Raw genomic sequence first — 19,829 nt, 5'->3', positions numbered from 1 at the left:
ACGAGGTACATGGCTGAGATGAGGTCACAGTAATGGCATTTGAATTCACACAAGATAAATCAGTCAGCATCTCGAATGCTAGTTTACGAAGCATTACACATGCAGCAAAAATTTGATAAAATATTTATATGAAGATTAATCAAAGTAACGTGAGAAAGCCACACAGATTTAGAAGAAGCCCTACGCAAGAAAAGATTGCACTTATTAATTTCATCAGGTAGTTTATTAAATTGTACTCAAATAATTAAACCGAGAGGAGATTTGTAATGACAAAGATAATGAAAGCTAATTCTCTCTTTTGCGCAAGCTTAGCGTGGCGTAGCAATATTACCCAACTACTACAGAGCGGTGATGTGATCAGTTTAAGCGGTTATGTCTTTTACACAAGTATGTGAACCATTGGCTCCTTTATTGACGTTTCTGGTAAGTCCTTTACCTACGCAGACAAAACTGCACAACTTTTACTGTGTTCATAGTATCCGCTCAGTTCGCCCGTTACTTGTCTTGCTGACCCACAATTAATGTTACATCACTGACAAACACAACATCGAGAATACGCACAAGAAATAAATAAATCTTTACGAAAAATAGAAAACCCCTCCCCTGCTCGCGCATGTCAAATACAAATGGAACATGGTGTGCCAACAGATACGAATACTCGTACAAATATCTATGATAAAATGTTATTATATGCTGATATTCCGTCACTCTCTCATTGCAACTCCCTTTCAACAGCGAAACTTGTTGATTTACGGTCACCAATGATAATGCCAGGATCCAGCTTGACAGTTTGGATGAATACATGAATGAGTGGCTGAGAGAGCTCCTGTGACACAGAAACTTGTTGCAAAGAATGAAACGTAAGTAAATAATCAACTGAACACAGGACGTTATTGAAAAGTTACCTTTACTAGTTTTAAATTCGTACAATTAATCAAGACATGGCTTTATACTTTCGTCAGAACACATATATCGATTACTGCTAGGCTGTCCTAGGATAAACAATTACTCACAGTTATAAAAGAATAATAAAGATAGGTCGCTACGTACTTGCGTTAGAATCGTGAATATCTGCCAGAAACACACGTTTTTACAGTTTTTCTACGGCGAAACGTATAAAGCCCAGTTCCACATTGAAATTACAAACTAATCTCTATAAGTTATAACACAACTGTAGCTTTTTATAGGATCAATATGAAATATGCAACTACATAACTATGAATCCCTCAGCACCAATACTGCATGCACCGCCAAAGATCCATAACGAGAAATACTCCATTTGGCCAGTAGTGAACTTCAGGAACAGTCAACATACTTCAGATTTAAGAGCTCATTGTTGTATATTATACTTCGGAACATAGCTAAACGATGCAAAACACACACAAACTCATAAAGTTTACTGAAGACATCTACATCGCGTCAAGGCTAAATTTGTACCACTAGCCATCTACAGCTAAATTTGCATCGCTGGTCACGATCAATCTGAAATATCTCTGTTATCGAGACTATAAACCTCAAAAAAATGAGTTAGGTATAAATAAACAGTACTGCGGAGACCTGTGAACGCACAGAAACACTTACAGTTTTCCTGGATTACACAGAATTTAGTTTCAACAACAAGCTGTACAAGTAACATGATGCCTTGACAATGGGAAGTAGCTTGGCTGGGATATTAGCTGTGCATGTGTATGTGTGTGTGTGTGTATGGTATTTGTTTTGGTATAATTAGGTGATGTTGTATATACCTTCTGATTTTAAATCTTTCATCATTGCTTATCTCTTCAAATACCTGATTTTCTAAATCACTGATAAAAATTTTGGCTAACATTCCTATTATTGGGGATCCCTGGAACAGTCTGTCACTTTGCAGGTAATGTCATTGTCAAATTGGAAGTAGTTTTGTTCAATAATCAATCTGAGCATGCTTGTTATTTGCGTTATTCCATCCCTAGTGATGTTGCTGTGAGAGGTGAGATTTTGTTCTATGATTTCTGTTGTTTCTGTGGTAGGGATGGCAGTATACATGTTTTCTATGTCCAATGAAATCAGTGTTGCTGTGTGGGGTACCTCATGTTCTGGATGTATTCTGTTCAGTGGTGCCGACTTAGGGGGGGGAGGGGATAGGTACTTTGTGCCCCCCCAATAGTTAAAAGTAGGGGCCTAACCCCCCCCCCCTCCCGCCAGTATTCAAACATGCATTTCTCACCGCTCTCTCCCCCTTCCTCATCCTTTATTGGGAAATTTGTTAAAACTTGCACATACATTTTTGCATAATAGTATGCAATGATTATGTAGCAAAAAAATACCGATTTTACGAGCTTTTGGGTATTACTTTCTGCTACTCCTCCAGCCTCTGCATATGCCGAACTGTCGTGACAGGGTTTGTCCCCTGCATCTGTACTATTCGCACACTTTTGCTGTACGGAGGTATGCGGGGAACGAAAGCTCACCATGAGCACGCAGCGCTTTGGCTGCTAGGACGAGCTCCACTTCCTCCCACAGCAGCCTGCTGACAGCTTGTATAAGAAACTAATGAGCAATAGTGACACCGAATTTGATGGCGACCGCTAGAAGGACTATGTAACGTTAAAGACTCTTCATCCATTTTTGTAAATTCTATTGACAATCACTAGGTACAACACCACACAAATCAGCACCGGCTCCAGGGATTTTGCCGCCCCGCGCGAACATGTCAAGCACCCCCCCCCCCCCCCACTCCCCCTTTTTCAGCATAGTCAACTTTTCCTACAATATATTTCATACATGGCGCCTTATTTTCACATATCACACTCATTCGTCTCTTTGTTGTCAATATGTCTTTAAGATCAAAGAGCAGCAGTCAGAGATACATTTACAGTGCAATACATTTTAAGCCATTTTCGTTGGAGGAAACATTTCTTTCGTAAATCGGAGCACACTGTTTCTGTACCACAGATAATTTTCAATACGGCCCTTGATTTTATGAATAATTTGTATTTCCAATTTATTCTCACATTCCTTGATTTACGCAAGATGGATTTGCCGCCCCCAAAAATCTGCCGCCCTGGGCGATGGCACGGTTCGCCCCTCCCTAGAGCCGGCCCTGACAATAATCAACACTATTGTTACATGGCTACTTCTTGTTAGGCGCACAGTACTGATACGCAGGCCGCAGCTAATGTTGGCAGCGAACGTAAATATTCCAGAGCTGGGCATCGCCAGTGGTCAGTTAGTCTTACTGTGATTCGGTTCAGTTTTTAATCTTTCGTCCCTTACTGTCCAGTTAAAATGGACAAGCTTGTAATTAGGAAGAAATGTGACAATGTGGCAATTCTTAGCGATGGTGAAGCTAGACCCAGTGCTAGTGGTGCTGTGTGTGGCAACAAAGACACAGATAGTGACGGAACTGTGGTGGTGACAAAAAAACGCTGTTCCCAGAAAAAAAACAACGCTGTTATCAGCCCTCATGGAAACAGCAGTTTGCATGGATCGATTACAATAAGGTAAAAGATGTTATTTTTTGCAAAATTTGCAGACAAAGTTTGAAGAAACTCGTTTTCAGTTTTCTCACAAAATGGAAAAAACTTTCATGGAAACTAGTTTTTCGAACTGGAAGAAAGGGGTAGAAACGTTGAAAGCGCATGAAGCATCGGGCTGCCACAGAGAAGCTGTACCGAAATTCATATCCTTAAAATCCAATGTCAATGTATTTAGCCAGATTTCCAAATAAAAACTGACACAAATGAAAGAAAACCGAGCTTCTTTACTAAGGACATCACACACACCCATGCCCGAGGCAGGATTCGAACCTGCGACCGTAGCAGTCGCGCGGCTCCGGACTGAGCGCCTAGAACCGCTAGACCACCGCGGCCGGCTTCCCTCCGTTATTTAGCAGTGCAGGGGCTTGAAATACGTGGGCATACTGATGAAACAAGTAATTTTGACATTTTATTACGCCTTCGATGTGAAGGTAACCAGCTACTTTTAATATGGCTACAGCGCGAAACTTACAAATGGACATCCCATGATGTGCAAAACGAAATTTTGGCCATTTTAAGTCATACACTTCTTAGAAAATTATTGGAGGATATCAAGAGTGCAGAGTATTTTGCAATAATAGCAGACAAAACAACAGACATAGCCACCCAAGAGAAATTTAGTATCTGTATAAGATTTATTAATGCTTCGTTAGGGAGAGAGGAATATTTTTAGGGCTATACTCAATACAAAGTACCACAGCTAAGGCTCTGATATTATTATCAAGACGATTTGATTTGCCTACATCTAATTGTAGGGGCCAATGCTTTGACGGTTCAGCTAACATGGCCGGATTATATAATGGTGCCCAGGCAAAGTTTATGGAAATGGAGAAGAGAGCTATGTTTGTGCACTCCTTGCACACTGTTTAAATCTAACACTACAAGACACTGTGAAAGAAGTTCCAAAATGTCTAAGAGCATTGAATGTTATGAAGGACTTAATACATTTTGTGAGAGATTCACCTAAAAGATTAAATCTTTTTACTCACCTGAAGGCAGATGCCTCTACAAATTTGAAACCACTCTGTCCCACAGGGTGGGCCGTGAGATACTTGACAATGTCTTCAGTATTGTCTAACTATACAGAACTTCAGGAATTTTTTCTAAATGTTTCAAGAAATGACAGTTCAGACACTGGAGCCAAAGCAAACATCTTTTTGATTAATATGCAGACATATGATTTCTTTTTCATGTTACCACTTTTGGTAGAACTGTTTGGTCACATTGATACCGTAAACATAGCACTACAGAGGAAATCCCTACACTTAGAGGAGGCCAATAAGATGATTTCCACTCTTGTAACTTCTATTAAATTTATGAGTTCCAATTTTGAATCATTCTGGGGTGAAGTAACTTCAAAATTTCAAGATATGGATGTTGATTCCCCAAAATTACCCCGTAGAAGAAAAGTCCCTAAGAAATACGAGGACTCCATCAGTTCATCAGTAGAAACATTCAAAGAAGTATGTGACAAATATAGAACATTGTATTATGAAACAATGGATACATCCATCAGCTTCTTGGAATCACGGTTCAAAACTCGATCATTCATGTTTGTAAAACAAATTGAACAATTTCTTCTTGGTGATAACAAACATTTATTCGATATTTAATCTTTCTACGAATCAGATATAGACAAAGAACGCTTGCTTCTCCACCGAAGCATGTTTCATGAGATTATCCAAAGTAGTGATTCTGTGAATATTAGTTCGTTGGATGACATAGTGAAATACCTAAAACAGGAAAACCACCTGTTTGACCTACTGCCTGAACTAGTGAAATTAATACGTGTAGGGCTGACGATTCCGGTAACGTCCTGCACCGCTGAGCGATCGTTTTCTTGTCTGCGGAGGTTGAAAACGTATCTTCGTTCTATAATGAGGCAGGATCGTCTTAATGCCATCGCCCTTCTCAATGCCCATAGAGATGAATCGATGAAACTCGACCTTGATGCCATATGTGACGAGTGCATATGCAGGAATGATCTGAGGAGGAGTACATTTGCCATCAAAAATTAAGGTATGTTTCTTCAACTTTACTTATGTATTTGATTTGTAACACTACTGACCTATACTCTGACTGAAATGACATTGTGATTGACGTTTCAGCGAGTCGAGGGATAGGGGCTAGTCGCCAGCCAATCGTAGTTTCCATGATTTTCAGTTGTTTGCATTTTTCATTATTTTCACGATCTTTTTTGTTTCTTGAAAGTTGTTATTTCCCAAGAATATGATGTCATAACCCAAAAGGGAAAGTATACGTGCATAATACACCTCTCTCCTTCAGCACTTGTGTTGTTCCATATAATTCTCATTGCATAGGTCATTTTAGATAGCTTAGAATTTAAGAATGTGATGTGGGAATTCCATTTCAGATTGTCTTGTAAGTAAACAAGGCAATTTTGTTTCAGTGACACTTAATTTTTTGGTTTTCCAAAGAAATATTAGATTTTAATGGATTTTTAATTTTCTGTGTGTGGAACTCTAAAATGTTTTCATTTGTGACTTCAGCATGCAGCCTAAGAGCCGTTCTATTTCCACCTTTAATTAATACACTGGTGTCATCTGCAAATAGGACTGGTTTGGAGTGTCGAACATGTAGATGGAAACGCAAAGTTATCTGTCAAATGTAGTACCTAATAAAATGATTCTTGCCCCTCCAGAAATATTTTCAAGTCGGCGCCTCTGATTCTGTTAGGTCTCCTGTGTTATCAGTGTTCTGTTGTGTTCTGTTTTATAATTTTCGGTGATTAAATTTTGGAGATGTTTGGGCATGTGGTATATTGGGTCTTTCCTGAGGTTAATAATTGCTCTCATTGGTGTACTTAGTATTTTTGCAGAATGAGATTTTCACTCTGCAGCGGAGTGAAGGAAGTTTCTTAGTATTTTTGCTTATCACTAAATGCATCGTCTATGTTTCTCATTGTTTGTCCCCTGATTGCCTGAAATCGTTTGGTTGGGTCTGATTTCAGTTTTTGTATGGTGTTGTTATTTATGTATTCCTTGGTTTTCGGGTTTATTGATCTTTGTCCATAAATATTGTTACATTTTCCTCGTCTCATCTCATTACTACAGTGTCATTGGTTATTAACTTTTGTTTCAACGTTTCCATGGTGGCTGCTTCTGTGTGGTTGTTCTTATTATATTTGTTTAATTTGGTCTTTATTTCTTTTTTACTAATTCTCTTGTCAGTCCTACGTTACACTGTGAGATTTTCTGTGTATTGGTTGTTTAACCTGCTGCTGGTGCTGTGTTTCAACCCTTTCTCTAAGACTTTTCTTCTTTTATTTATGTAGTTCTGTCTCTGTCAGGTTAACTAAATGTGGGTCAAGTATGTGCTCTTGTAGCTTCACATTCCAAATGTAAAAGTATGTTTGTGTCTTTTCTATTTTTAGTTTCATTATTTTCTGTTTATGCCTGTTTTGTAAATGTTTCACTGTCTATGTGTTGTTTTCAGTTTTTTTCTGTCAGCGCCATGAGAATTATGTGGTTTCCTATGGTACTTCTAAATAAGTACCACATCAGTTAGTAACTAATATGGTTCTGCCTGTTTCATGTGGGCACACACACACACACACACACACACACACACACACTCAAACATGCACACACAACATAAAAATAAGATATTGTAATATCTCTTTATATTCTACTAATTATTCCTGCACAATTCTATGAGTGAATTACGTTTCCTGCTTGACCATCTATATACTCGCAGCATCTATGCGCAAAGTAGTACAGTACTATTACTATTCCATGAGCGCATAATTACTCTCGGTAATATTGTCTCTGGTTTGTTGAGAGGACTTCTAGGATCTTCTCCGTGCCGAATAGCCGCATTAAATAATTGTAATTTTGCTATCGAGATTACTGGAAGAAAGAGATTGAAAATATATTGTATGCTACTCAAGAAAATATACACTGAGCATCTCATCGGATAACTAAACTCTATCAAAGCAAACTTTCCGCTTGATCTGAGGTTTCCCTACTGACTACGCAACGCAAGAAAACCAAGACATTTTATTTACACAGGATTGCAGATCGCTTCGAATCATCGAGACTGCGGACAAGGAGAGTCATCGTCCGATTCTGATTAAACAAGTAAAGCTTAATTATAACTTTCTTGAGCGACTGTGATGACTGTGATATGGCTGCTTATGAATGAGATCATTAATAAAATACTAATAACTAACTTTCCTCCTCACCAGAAACAAGTATAAACACAATATTAATTAAAATTATAGTATATGTACCATCACTTAATCATACCAAAACAAATAACTTTTCACTCATTTACTCACTCACACACACACACACACCAACACACACACACACACACACACACACACACACACACACACATACACCACACGTGAATAACATATGTGTGTGCAGTCGATAGGACTTGCTGAAGATTTTGATCTGGGCAAATGATATGCATCAAGAAACATGTCGGGTGATAGGATATACAGGGTGTGTGGGTATTCCTGTTACAAACGTCTAGGACTTGTAGAGTGGAGTGAGTACATAACATTTTGAACAGGTAACCGTGTCCAGAAACGTTACCCAACGACACTACATAGCATCAGTATTACAGGCTCCGGAGCCTGTAAATGTATGTATGTGAAGGATGATTCAGTGATGATACCAACTTTCTAAGACAGTGGAGAGGAATTAATGTAAATGGACACAGCCACCTGTTCAACAGATCCTATAAGTTTGCAATGGGAATTTCCGAACACCCTTTATTTTAGGTCAGACAGTATGATAGTTGATGTATGGGAATTTCGTGGACACACTAGAAAAACGGCGAAAGGGGGGGGGGGAGGCTATTTCCAGCCAGGCGCGCAGAATATAATTTGATTGGATACCGGGCACCACGTAAGCACGCACTGCCGATGATTTGTGGAATTTGTAGGCGGTATGGTCAGTTAGCCGACGATTGTCAAGAATGCTCGTGGTTAGCCTTACTTTGTAGGGAATCCGCGAGAATGAGTTTTGGGAGTCACTGGTTAATGACGACCTAGCTTGCGAAACTGTTTGTTTACTTTTTCAACCCTGTGTGAAGTCTTTTGTGGTTCAGAAATTATTAGATCAGATTTAAATTTTTCTTCGTCTTCAATCAAATGGGAAAATCTCCAGACCGAGAAAAGACTGTAGGCGAACTGAATACTATGCTTCATTGCTTACCTTTTTAGCTTGTTTTGCAATATTCAATAAGGATTTTTGAGTTACAATAGAGAGGTATATAGTACTGGTTCTGGGCTATCAACTCTATGAATGTTGCCAGTGGGTGATTCAACACCACATGCTGGGTGAGACAAATAACGTTGTTCATAAACGTGACTAGAGGACGCCGGAATTTCCTAAAGGATATTTGTTCGAACACTAATTTTTGAGGGTGGTATACAACCTGATTTACGAACGTTTTGGTAATGAAAGGGGTTGTGATACAGTTAAAACGAGTGTCTGCTTCGCAAGTATGTGAAATATTAAATGCGTGGGAGGAAACATAGGCAAATTGCGGAGGCTGAACTGGATGTACTAGGCACGCCATCGAAAAAGAAGGAAGAAGAAAGCGAATCGACCGTACAGGTATTCAAGGTTTTACTGCAGAAAAATTGGAGGTACTGAAAAGGAAACCTTTGATACACTCATAATAGACGTAAACCATTGGGATAAGAAAAGAGAAGAACAGGAAGAAGCCAGGGTGGATATACTCGATATGTGTACGTAAGCTGGAGAAACTGTGGGACAATTTCTAGCAATAGATCAGAAGTTTACTATGATAGAGGAAGGTAGAAACAGGAAAATAAGACATAGGATGTGGAGAGGCAGACAGGTATGGTACAAGACTGAATAGTTAACACTAAAAACCATATTGAGCTGTTCCTGTGGAGGGCAACGGACAGTTCGCACTGGTTGACCGTTCCGTCGGTTCTTGGTAGAATATTATATATATTATGAATGAAACATACATGACACTGGTATAATATTCTACAATATCTATTATTTGTTACACAAACCGGATTTCGGCTGTAACTCTTCAGGCTTTCCCGGCGATCTAATGACATCTTGGGTTGTCGGGTGTTCTGCCGGATATCAGCGTCGTACTTGCACGATATTTCGGTCACGTAGCTCGAGACCTTCATCAGGTGCGACCTGAGACTGCTCCTCGAGTGGATCTGGTCCAGTATTTATGCTTATGGACTTCCCCCTCCACCAACGGCTGCAGGCGCTTCCTCTGTGGTCCGCGCCCATTCCCTGTGACCTGCTGGAGCGTTGCTGCTCCGTTTTCCGTCCGCTGCGGTTCTAGGTGTTCCCTCTGCGGTCCGCGCCCACCAAACCCGCTCCTGGGGGTTTCATCTACGGTCTGGGGTGCCAGGCGTTCCACCTGCGGTCCGCGCCCGCTCACCACGACCTGTTGGAGCGTTGCCGCTCCGTTTTTCATCTGCTGCGGCTCTGGATGTTCCCTCTGCGGTCCGCGCCCACCAGTCCCACTTCTGGGTGTTCCATCTTCGGTCTGGTGCTCCTGGCAGTCCATCAGGGGCTCGTTTACCATCTCCATGTCTCTGGTTCTTCTGTTTGTGTAGTGTTGCAGCTGGCCCCGTTGCTCCTTTAACAATTCCAGAGCCGGATCCCAGGCTCTGCTTAGCTGGTACCCTGTGTCACGATTCATAAGATCGTCAGCCATTTTAATCTCAATCGATTCTCTTATGACACTGTCCCAAAATCTGGGTGTTTGTGCTAGAATCTTGGTATCCTCATACTTCATGGCATGATCTAGCTCTAGACAGTGTTCAGCAATGGCTGACTTAGTCACCTGTCTTAATCTAGTGTGCCTCTGATGTTCTTTGCACCTGATCTCCACAGTTCTTGTCGTCTGGCCAATGTAGGACATGCCACATTGGCAAGGTATATTGTAAATCCCTGGTTTTCGTAACCCCAGGTCGTCTTTGACACTCCCCAGCAGTCCCCCGATCTTGTTGGATGGACAGAAAACACACTTGATATTGTGTTTACGCAGGATCCTACTGATTCTGGCAGAAATAGAGCCAGCATAGGGCAGATATGCCACCTTCCTTGCTTCATCTTGGTCTTCTTCAGGAACCTGTGGTATAGTGGCTGGTCGGAGTGCCCTCTCAATTTGTCTGTCCATGTATCCATTCTTGGAGAAAACTGTTTTGAGACGTTCTATCTCTATGGGTAGATTCTCTTGGTCTGATAGGGCACGTGCTCTGTGGACCAGTCTTCAGAACCCCATTCTTCTGTGCAGGGTGGTGACAACTGCTGGCCTGCAGATATAAATCAGTGTGTGTAGGTTTTCGGTACACACTGTGGCCAATTGATCCATCTGCTTTCCTCTGGACTAGTACATCCAGAAATGACAGCTGGCCATTCTTCTCCAGTTCCATGGTGAACTTGATATTAGGGTGGCATGAGTTAAGATGTTCAAGAAACTCATTGAGCCTGTCCATCCCATGTGGCCAGATCACGAAGGTGTCATCCACATACCTAAAGAAGCATGTGGGTTTGAATGTGGCTGTCTCCAATGCCCTCTCCTCAAAACTCTCCATAAACATGTTGGCAACCACAGGGGACAGTGGGCTGCCCATAGCTACACCTTCAGTTTGCTCGTAATATTGGTTTCTGTACAGGAAATACGTGGATGTCAGTGTATGACTGAACAGGTCCAACAGAGCACCATCAAATTTCTCTGCAATCAGTTCTAGTGCGTCCTTCAGTGGGACCCTGGTGAACAGCGATACCACATCAAAACTAACCATGATGTCCGAATCTGTGATGTGCAGTTGCTTGAGGCGTTGCAGGAAATCTTCTGAGTTGCGGATGTGGTGAATACATTTCCCCACATATGGAGCCAGGAGACCCTTAAGGTACTTGGCTGTTGTGTACGTAGGTGCCCCAATATTACTGACAATAGGACGTAGGGGCACACCCTCCTTGTGTATTTTAGGCAGACCATACAGTCTGGGTGGCACTGGCGCTTTTTCCCGTGTTGTCTGATGATCTTATCGGGCATCCCTGTTTCCTTCAAGAGAGCACTAGTCTTCTTGGCCACCTTGTCCGTGGGGTCACACTCCAGAATTCTGTATGCAGGGTCCTCCAGAAGTTGGCGTACTTTCTCATCATAATCCACTCGCTGCAAGATGACAGTGGAGTTCCCTTTGTCTGCTGGCAGTACCACAATGCTGTTGTCTTCCCGTAGTTCAACTACGGGAAAAAGCGCCAGTGCCACCCAGACTGTATGGTCTGCCTAAAATACACAAGGAGGGTGTGCCCCTACGTCCTATTGTCAGTAATATTGGGGCACCTACGTACACAACAGCCAAGTACCTTAAGGGTCTCCTGGCTCCATATGTGGGGAAATGTATTCACCACATCCGCAACTCAGAAGATTTCCTGCAACGCCTCAAGCAACTGCACATCACAGATTCGGACATCATGGTTAGTTTTGATGTGGTATCGCTGTTCACCAGGGTCCCACTGAAGGACTCACTAGAACTGATTGCAGAGAAATTTGATGGTGCTCTGTTGGACCTGTTCAGTCATACACTGACATCCACGTATTTCCTGTACAGAAACCAATATTACGAGCAAACTGAAGGTGTAGCTATGGGCAGCCCACTGTCCCCTGTGGTTGCCAACATGTTTATGGAGAGTTTTGAGGAGAGGGCATTGGAGACAGCCACATTCAAACCCACATGCTTCTTTAGGTATGTGGATGACACCTTCGTGATCTGGCCACATGGGATGGACCGGCTCAATGAGTTTCTTGAACATCTTAACTCATGCCACCCTAATATCAAGTTCACCATGGAACTGGAGAAGAATGGCCAGCTGTCATTTCTGGATGTACTAGTCCAGAGGAAAGCAGATGGATCAATTGGCCACAGTGTGTACCGAAAACCTACACACACTGATTTATATCTGCAGGCCAGCAGTTGTCACCACCCTGCACAGAAGAATGGGGTTCTGAAGACTTTGGTCCACAGAGCACGTGCCCTATCAGACCAAGAGAATCTACCCATAGAGATAGAACGTCTCAAAACAGTTTTCTCCAAGAATGGATACATGGACAGACAAATTGAGAGGGCACTCCGACCAGCCACTATACCACAGGTTCCTGAAGAAGACCAAGATGAAGCAAGGAAGGTGGCATATCTGCCCTATGCTGGCTCTATTTCTGCCAGAATCAGTAGGATCCTGCGTAAACACAATATCAAGTGTGTTTTCTGTCCATCCAACAAGATCGGGGGACTGCTGGGGAGTGTCAAAGACGACCTGGGGTTACGAAAACCAGGGATTTACAATATACCTTGCCAATGTGGCATGTCCTACATTGGCCAGACGACAAGAACTGTGGAGATCAGGTGCAAAGAACATCAGAGGCACACTAGATTAAGACAGGTGACTAAGTCAGCCATTGCTGAACACTGTCTAGAGCTAGATCATGCCATGAAGTATGAGGATACCAAGATTCTAGCACAAACACCCAGATTTTGGGACAGTGTCATAAGAGAATCGATTGAGATTAAAATGGCTGACGATCTTATGAATCGTGACACAGGGTACCAGCTAAGCAGAGCCTGGGATCCGGCTCTGGAATTGTTAAAGGAGCAACGGGGCCAGCTGCAACACTACACAAACAGAAGAACCAGAGACATGGAGATGGTAAACGAGCCCCTGACGGACTGCCAGGAGCACCAGACCGAAGATGGAACACCCAGAAGTGGGACTGGTGGGCGCGGACCGCAGAGGGAACATCCAGAGCCGCAGCAGATGAAAAACGGAGCGGCAACGCCCCAACAGGTCGTGGTGAGCGGGCGCGGACCGCAGGTGGAACGCCTGGTACCCCAGACCGTAGATGAAACCCCCAGGAGCGGGTTTGGTGGGCGCGGACCGCAGAGGGAACACTTAGAACCGCAGCGGACGGAAAACGGAGCAGCAACGCTCCAGCAGGTCACAGGGAATGGGCGCGGACCACAGAGGAAGCGCCTGCAGCCGTTGGTGGAGGGGGAAGTCCATAAGCATAAATACTGGACCAGATCCACTCGAGGAGCAGTCTCAGGTCGCACCTGATGAAGGTCTCGAGCTACGTGACCGAAATATCGTGCAAGTACGACGCTGATATCCGGCAGAACACCCGACAACCCAAGATGTCGGATTTCGGCTGTTACACCATCATCAGGTACAAAGATAAGTACCTGATGGTGAAACACCCGAAAACTGGATCGTGTAACAAACAATAAATATTGTAGAATATTATACCAGTGTCATGTGCGTTTCATTCATAATCGATAGTCTGCAAATAGATAACAGAAAAATTATCAAGGAAGGACTACAGAACAAGAATCAAGAATAAGAGAGCAAACTTGCAGTTTCAGTATGTGAACTACTGGAGCTGCTGTTGCTTTTGGAATTCAAGTACAATGGTGTTAAACAACGAGAGACAGGCACTATGAGTTCAAGCAATAGTACAACATATGCTACCAATAACGGATACAGCCAGACAGCGGAAGAGAAAGTTTGGAAAGATCAATTGGACCAGAGTTACGAGATACAATGATGTGCATGGAGCGGACTTGTTTGGAGGTGGAGAGAATTTGGCTTGAGCCGTCTGCTTCCAAGCTTTACACGTCTCGATGTGTAAATACCATGAATTCAAGCAGAATGGGAAAATGCTTCAACAGGAGGCCTGGATTAAACAGTTCGATAATTTAAATCCACCATGATGAACACTGATGCACAAACTTGAATACATATGCGATTTACTCGAGGGAGAAGCGCCGTAAAGATGTGGCCAACTGTTCTAAAATGCACCAAATACCACGAGTTTGAGGAGGCGTTGCACATAACTTCAAGCAGTCTGGACTGTAGAGCCTGGTAACATTTTTGGAAGATATTATGAAAAAGAAACTGTATACTTCAGAGGAAATGATCCGATTTTTTTTCCAAATATTAACCAGGCATTACCAACACATTCTGACTAGACGCTGCAGTAATGGAATACACGAACTTGCGGATGTTCTGCATTAAACTTAATCTACACATTGTGGCACTCACTGATCTAATCAGCCAATGGGTCAGGGACATAATTTTACTGGACCATAGTCACCATAACATGAGAGAGTAACTAATTGTTCACATCCTAATAGCGCAGGAAAATTCAGGCTTTATCAATAGAACTGTGGAGGATGGAATGCCCAATGAAGGAATAGTTACAGCAGCCACAATAATAACAGTAATACAGATCAAAGTCAAATAAGCAATGATCAGGTGCAGCCATGTCAAGTAGCGAAAATTATTGAATTATAAGGACCTGATCTGCGTGCAAACCTGAATGTGGAGCCATTATCACAACAGTTACTCAGCACTTCATGGACATATGAAATACAAGACCTGTGACCAAACTCGGGACAGAAAACACAAATTGTATCTCACGTGAAGATTTATAAGTAATATTATTACAGGAGAAAGAGACCACCTGGACGCAAAATTTGCACCCAGTAGTAAATATACTAGTAGAAGAAATACGTTCTGAAGCCATTATTGTCAGTGACAGTCAAATTTAGGTGATATAGGAGGGTGTATTTCAGGGATGTATGCAATAAAACGACAGGCCCGTTTTAAGTTTGCTCAAGACAAAGTAAAAGTCACAGAGCACTAAAGTGAGGCCCCAAGTACAGTTGTACAGTTGGGATTTGCGTGTCAAGACTACACCCTTTAGTGCAGCAGTGCTTTTTTATGTAACAATTTATAGCTTTTCAGAATTGCAATGTTAGCTAATACATGCAATCATTTTAAAATCTGCATCCTTTCACTAACCTTTGTATCCACAAAGTGACCACCAGACCAAGACTGTTGTCCACAGAAGGTGGGTCTGTGAGTTAAATCAGGGTTAGTTAACAAGTTAAACCACAATGTGGAGGGATTTTTCACCTAAAACAGGTATATTACGCAATTTCCATGATATGTTAACAGTGAAGCCTCGTACAAAATTTTTTGTATGATCCACAGCGATCCCACTGGAATTCAAGAATCAAGTATATGACGAAATACAGAGGATTCTGGATCAGGGAGTAACCGAGCCGACGATACCCTCATATCCAACCCTTTGAGAGTTGTTGACAGAAAGGATGGTGCAATTCGTCCGGTATTGGACGCCAGACAAATTAATACTATAATTGAAATGGAGGCGGATCGACCAGAGAATCTAATGGAACTGCCGCAAAAGTTTCATGGCATACACATTTTCTCTTCCTTGGACTTGCTCGCCAGTTACTGGTAAACTGAACTGGAACCACCAAGTTGACAATATACTGCATTCTTGATTTTTGGCCACTGTTACCAGTTTAGACTACTCCCTTGTAGACTTAGCACAACAGTAGCAACATTTAATCAAGCCTTCGACAGGATATTGCATATCTCACTACAGCGCTGTAACAAGATACGTAGATGACATATTAATAGCTGTATCCTAATGGGAAGAACATAATCCCACTCTGAATGACCTACTCGCAACTTTCAGATACCATGGAATACCAGCATACATTGAGAAATCGCAATTTGATGTTGCTACGCTCATAGTCTTAGAATATATAGTAGACAGCAATGGGATCTCTCCATACCCAGAGTGTTAGGGGTGGTACAATGTTACACGACACAGTGAACCAAGTGACATCTTAGGGGATACCTTGGCCTAATAAACATCTGTAAGAATTTCGAGTGCATTGAGAATCTGGGGACACCAAGGTTGTGTGAGGTAACAAAGAAAAAGATGAGTTTTGTATGGGATGCAGATGCTGAGGAAGAGTTTTAGGCACTAAAGAATGCCACGGTAGGGATGTCAATATTATCCCACTCGGATCTGTCCAAAGATTTTTGCTTGACAACAGGCAGTACAAACACTGGTTATTTTCTAAGAAAGCAAATAAGCAGGAGAGACAATTCGGTCATATTCTTATGAAGGAAGAAAAACTATTCAATGACAGACCCAGAGAACCTTGCCATTGAGTGAGGATTCAAAAAATTTAGATATTTTTTATATGGAAGAAAAACACGAGTGTTCTCAGATGACAAAACATTGCAATTTTTAATGACAGCAAAATAGCATGTGGAAGGTAAGCATGTTGTGTATTATACCTACAAGAGCTCCAATTTACAGTTACATATGTGCCAGACGTCATAAATAAGGAGGCCAATGCCTTATCTTACGCATCCACCGATATGGTTAACAGAGACTAAGGTGGAAGAATTAGAACCAATACAGTCTCTAATAGACGATGTAAGAAGCGCTTGAGAATTTTATTACAGCATCTCTGAAAGAACTGTGGGGGAAAATGCCTGCGACCCAATGTTAAAAGACTTTAAAAAAAGAAAGAAAGATAGGGGGCAGAAAGCGATATGACAGAGCTATCTGTTGAAGAGAGGAGTACTAGTTCAGAATGAGAACTTGGACTCGAGACTACAGTTCATACCATAAGAAATGGTAAATAAACTAATATTATGTACACAAGCACATTATAAGCCAAGAAAATGTTACTTGAAATCACGGGCGACTTGTTACTTCAAGAATATGGAAAGAAGAATCAAAAAGATGTTATCTGTTTGCCGACCACTCTAGACATCAAAACCACTAGCTACATCAAACTAAGTACTTGCGTTTCCCATTGTTCTGGAGAGAATAAGGCAGCTAGCAGCAACACATTTATTGTGGTGATTACCTCATACGAGAAGGGAACCTAATTATATTTAAGTGATGCTAGAACTAGCCTCAAAATACTGTCTTACTTGAATATGTCCAAATATTTTTTAGACGCGTTTCAGAATATACTTCTGAAGAAGATTGGCTGTTATCTCTAACAAGAGGCCTTGGCTGTGATCTAGAAGGTGGAAAAGAGTATTCAAGAAGCACAGAATCCAGCCGATATTTATATTAGCTTAATAACCCTCATGAAATCCATCTGAGAGGCTGGGGCTATTGGGATGCCTCTGCCGATTATATTGCAGTAAGTATCATGCATCATGGAATGCGTTTTCCAAAGAACTTCAGAAAGGGATGAAAACTTTGCCGCTAGTGCAACAACAATCTCTTTGATAATCGTACTGAAGAATAAGCTAGCAACAGACAAGATCACAGAGATGATACCGTTCCTGAACAGGCACCACCAGTGACAAAAAGAATTGATTGCACTGGTAATAAAGAAAACGAGAGCAACGGCAGAAAAAAGTACAGAAATAACGCATAGGAAGTTGACAATCTGGAGCTGTTAAGTAATTCAGAAGATTTTGCTGTTGTTCCATAGGCTATCACACAGGCAGAAAGTGGTGTGACATAAATTCTTCTCATTCTGTTATGGAGCAGTGAGGGTTAGACGTGTTGCTCATGCCAGGGTGGTAAAGCCGGAGTCACTCAGGACAGGCGAATTTGGAAGAAAGCGCCATATTAGTAACATTAAACTTTTTAAAGGATGACACAAAAAAAGAGTAAGGCCTTTCGGCTTAGAAGAAATGATATGTTATGATCGTGTAGGTTAATATGAAAGTAATTAATTAGCCAAATTTGCGATCGTTCAAATTATATTGCAAGTGAGTGGGAGTAAATGTTGGCGTTTGGAAAGAGACTGTAATGTTGTTGCAGTAATTTGTTCTGAAAGCGGTGCTGATGTTCAAGACCATAAAAGTGGTTTAAAAGCTGTGAACTATCTGAGGAAGTTAACCGTGCATTACTGCGCAACTGTCTCACCAGGTATCTAGTCTAGCTTACCAAATTCCCAACCAGTCTAACATTAATTATAATCTTTTAGTACTCATATTACGATAACCGGTGATATAGATATATATAAAAAGACAATTTAAATCAAAGGAAATAAATCAGTTTATATTTGGACATTTATTTTAGCAATGATGATTCTTCCGATAAAATTTCACCATATCGAACTTGATTCATAACTAAACTGGTGCCTTATTTAGGATTGTGAAAATGTGAGTTTGTAATCTTACGGAACACATCAAATAGGGAGCCAAAATTGGGTGACTACATACAACACTGCATTCATAAAATAACACACGAAGAATGTTAAAACATATCCAAGAGGAAATTAACCACAACCAACTGATTCAATTTTCACCCAAAGAAGTTACGTTCGTAGCGCAATCCTGTCCGTCATGAAATTACCACACACTGGTATACTAAATTCATACTAACTCTCTGTGAAATCTTCCCGAAAAGAATGGCTGAGGGCTGCTTTGATGATTACACCAGATGCTTCACGTGGTCAACTTGGTTTACACAAAGAGTGTAACTCCACAATAATTTTGATAATTAAAATAAATTACATCGAAACACAATTTACAAATGAAAAACCTCGAACTGGTTACTATCGCCTTACTATTAACCTGATGGGTCAAACAATTGTATAAGCACGTGGTACTGGTCTCACAAAGTACACCCCACGTGGGTTGAGCATAAAGAAAAGTTGCTAAATTGAAAAATATTGTCAAGACGAGACGTTATAATCTTACGCACATTCGCATTTAAGATTGATGATCTTAGTTAGAGTTACTGATCAACACGTGGTTCCACTTTACTCACAAAGTAGTGAAGAAAGCAAATACCCGAAGACATTCTGAATTTCACACTCGAAATTAAAGATAACATTAGACATTTCAGAACTAAACCTGAAATAAGGGTGATTAAATTTTCAGTTAGGCGGAACTTAAGAAATCCATTGTCCTACGGACTTAGCAGACACGCGCTTAGCCGGAGATCTTAGCACTTCAGACGCTCGCCACGGACAGACTGCTCTGGGCCCCTACCGAGCATGCTTAACCGATACAAACGGAAGTGACCAGAGAGGCAGCTTCCTATACCAACATGACAAGGGACGAACAGGACCATACTAAGAATAGAAACCTCTCTGCTTTTAGAAAGTGTAGCTACCTGTTCCAACGTTGGTCCTACTGTTCTCTAGCAGACAGGCTTGTCTGCTACCATCAAGCATGCAACTAGAAATACATTTGCTCATTCATCCTCTCACACAGAAGGGAAGGGGGGGATGACAGTATCTTATCATATACAGTATATAAAAGAAAGCAGATGTGGGTTCCGTATGAGACTGTGTGATATGAATTACATATAAACTGTGTTTTAAAGTGTAGTAGTGTGACAGATCGTTCTTGTTTACGTGTAAAAGTAACACGTTTCACTGCTCAGTCTCCTCCCAGATAGTCAGAAACACCACAGTAAATTTGGGAAGACGAATTTATGCTGAAAATGACAACAGATTTA

This window comes from Schistocerca americana, chromosome 3 (assembly GCF_021461395.2).
Source record: "Schistocerca americana isolate TAMUIC-IGC-003095 chromosome 3, iqSchAmer2.1, whole genome shotgun sequence".
Lineage (NCBI taxonomy): Eukaryota > Metazoa > Arthropoda > Insecta > Orthoptera > Acrididae > Schistocerca > Schistocerca americana.
This window is presented reverse-complemented; position numbering follows the sequence as displayed.